The following is a 2,976-nucleotide window of genomic DNA, read 5'->3' on the forward strand; positions in this document are numbered from 1 at the left end:
CCTTCCTTCCTTCCTTCCTTCCTTCCTTCCTTCCTTCCTTCCTCCAAATTTGTTATCTTCAAAATGTGTTTTTAATGAGGGAATATATCTTCTGTTTACAATATAGTTCCTGAAAAATAAAAGGAGTCTAGATACTTCAAGGCAAAACAAACTCCACTCATGAGATACTACATACATCATGTGAAAGCAACAATCTGATCTCTAGGTTATGAAAACTAGAATTAAAAAGTCACTACACAGAAAATGTCCAACTTTCCTGCTTGGCAAAGCTTGGGTGCAATTCCGTGAAATGTTTAATAAGCTGAATCTTCCCCATTGTGTCAACAAAATGACAATACTGAAATCTGTGCCTGGCAGTTTCGATCTAAATCCATAGCTACACGAAACACCAGATACTGCATCACACCTGTTAGTATAACAATATTTTCTTAGGGAGTGGGAGGGAAAGCAAAGTGACTACAGAGAATGAAAATGTGGGAAGAAGAAATAGTGTCTACTAGATAACATAAATTAATGGGGAAAAGAAAGCCTCAGTGCATCTCCTAAGGGTGTTAAGACTATACTCCAACTTTGGAACATTAATTTAGAAAGATAGAGGAAGGGGCGCCTGGGTGGCTCAGTTGGTTAAGTGTCTGCCTTTGGCTTAGGTCATGACCTCAGGTCATGATCTCAGGGTCCTGGGATGGAGCCCTGCATCAGGCTCCCTGCTTGGTGGGGAGCCTGCTTGTCCCTCTCCCTCTGCCCCTCCGCCTGCTCATGCTTGCTCTCTCTCTCTGTCTCAAATAAATAAATAAAATCTTTAAAAAATTAAAAAAAGAGAAAGAGGAAGGGTTTGAATAATTGCAATTTAACATGAGAAGTGCATATATGATAGTATAGAGCTCAATGGAGGATTCATAAAACATGTTTGGAAAAATCTGTTCATTTTCTTTGTTCAGATTAAGAAAGAGTAACTAGGTTTATCAATATCTGACATCCTTCATATACTGTTGTTAGCAAATTAATAATAGCACTCCTGCCTCTGCACTTACTAATTAGGACTTTTAAACAAATGTGGATTAGCCCAGTGAGGGAGGTCACCAGATAAACCTAAACCTTTTCTTTTTCAGTCATGTTAACCTTGTCCACTCTATTCTCTTTTTTAGCACTTGAAGACAACTGGTTGAGTTGGCAGATACTGTTTATGGATCCCTGAAGTTGTTGACAGGTAAATCTCAATTTTATTGAATCCTTGATAGTAGGAATGGAATTTGCAGGCTGACCAAGGATATTGGAAAGGTCCATACTAGGGGTTTTCTGAGGGGCCAACAGAGAAGCCCCTTAGTTTCTAGTTGAGTTGTAATTTTCTTCATATAAAGTTGTTCATTTATTTCTGTTTTCTCATGTCCACTCAAAACAAGACTGTTAGCGTCTTTACTTGTTTTATTCTCTTCTGTTTTGGTTTTCTTGGGATGCTCTTCTTTATTTGGTGAGGATGTCCTCTTGACTCCTACTATAGGATTAGGTCATTTTGCTGCTACATTCCTTGAAGGTCTAAGTGGTTGGTTTACAAGACATGTTGAAGAATGGACTCTAGGGACTGTAGGCTTTGGTCATGGAGAAGTGGTTGGTTGTGTGGCACTTTACGACATGCTTATACTCGATGTACCCCCTGAACCTTCACTGGCATTTACTTGTGGAACAGAAACTTCACTAGCCTGTGTGTTGGTCACGCATGTTGTTGTTACAATTGGAGCAGGACTGTTACTGTCCCAGGAGGTGTCAGAACAAGTTAGTGGACCCGTCTTCAGAGCACTAGAAGGTTAAGGCATAGGCATGAAGTTATCACTGTCCACTGAGAAGTAGAGGCTGCAGTCACTCAGCCATGTCAATCTGACACCTTCTGTTGAATGATTTTACCTTTTCTGAGGCCCACGATTAGGTAGTTGTTGAAGCTGATTTGTTTCAACATGTGCTACAGCAACTTTCACAAAAACTTCAAATAGTTTGCTACTTATTGCATGCCTATAAACTGTATCTGTGAAAGACTGAATATCACAGGGGAAGTAACATTGAAGTTATCAGAGTTTTTTGTTTTTTTAGACACTAAGTCAGTCACCTCTACTGTATGAAATTCTTTCGTATTCTTTCTCATTCTCCTTTTAATTCTTACTGTGGATCAGTTTCCTCCCTGCCCCTGGATGAAATTCCTACATGCCCTCTAGTTTTTCCAGTCCCTCCTAAACAATGATAAAAAAAAAAAAAATAATCTCTTTAAAGCACTGACAAGTTCAATTTCATCTCATGACTTAACTCCAATCTAGTGTAGTGGTATTTCAATTGCCAAACTTAAAGTTTTCTCCCTCCTAAGCACAGAGCTTCTTGAGTATTAGAAGCCTATAACAGGAAAGGACAGAACTAGTAGTGTCTTCTCTTTGTTGTTTGCTGATTACTATATGGCTGACCCCAGGGCAATGGTGAAAAGGACATGAGCTTAAGTGGCTAGACCAGTTGGAATCTGGTGTTGGGGCACTTTGGTGATAGTAGTTTTCCAATGATGCCTCTTCCCTTCCCAAGGGGTACATTTACAGGGTCCTTAGCAATATTCCTATTGGAGACCCCCCCCACTGCAACTCCTTGGTGGGAGGAATGCCTTTTGTCTGGCTGGCTGTATCCAACTTCACCCTTGGCCTTTAGGCCTTCAGCTATTTATAACTGGGGTCCCTACGTATCTCCAATCAGTCATCTGGGTCCAGGTTAATATTGATAAAACCCATATTGGATCCCTTTTTTTTTTAGTTCATATTTGGTTCCCAGGAACCTGCACCTCTGCTCAACCTTTGTTGGAAGAGGAGCTGGCTCCCGGGGCAGTCCTCTACTCTGCCAGGAACGAGAGGCCGTACCAGCCATAGAGCTTGCCTTTAGTACTAGTAGACAGAGGTCAGAGCTTGTCCTCTTGTTCCTTGAGCTCTTGGAAAGCATACTTGAAGATTTTCT

At 40.8% G+C, this 2,976-nt stretch overlaps 1 pseudogene; it reads right to left on the reverse strand.

The window, feature by feature from the left end:
- Positions 1 to 1,089: 1,089 nt before the first annotated feature.
- LOC118008535 lies at positions 1,090 to 2,134 on the reverse strand (annotated as a pseudogene).
- Positions 2,135 to 2,976: the final 842 nt, after the last annotated feature.

This window comes from Mirounga leonina, unplaced genomic scaffold, assembly GCF_011800145.1.
Source record: "Mirounga leonina isolate KUSES-001 unplaced genomic scaffold, KU_Mleo_1.0 Mir_101609, whole genome shotgun sequence".
NCBI classification, from domain to species: domain Eukaryota; kingdom Metazoa; phylum Chordata; class Mammalia; order Carnivora; family Phocidae; genus Mirounga; species Mirounga leonina.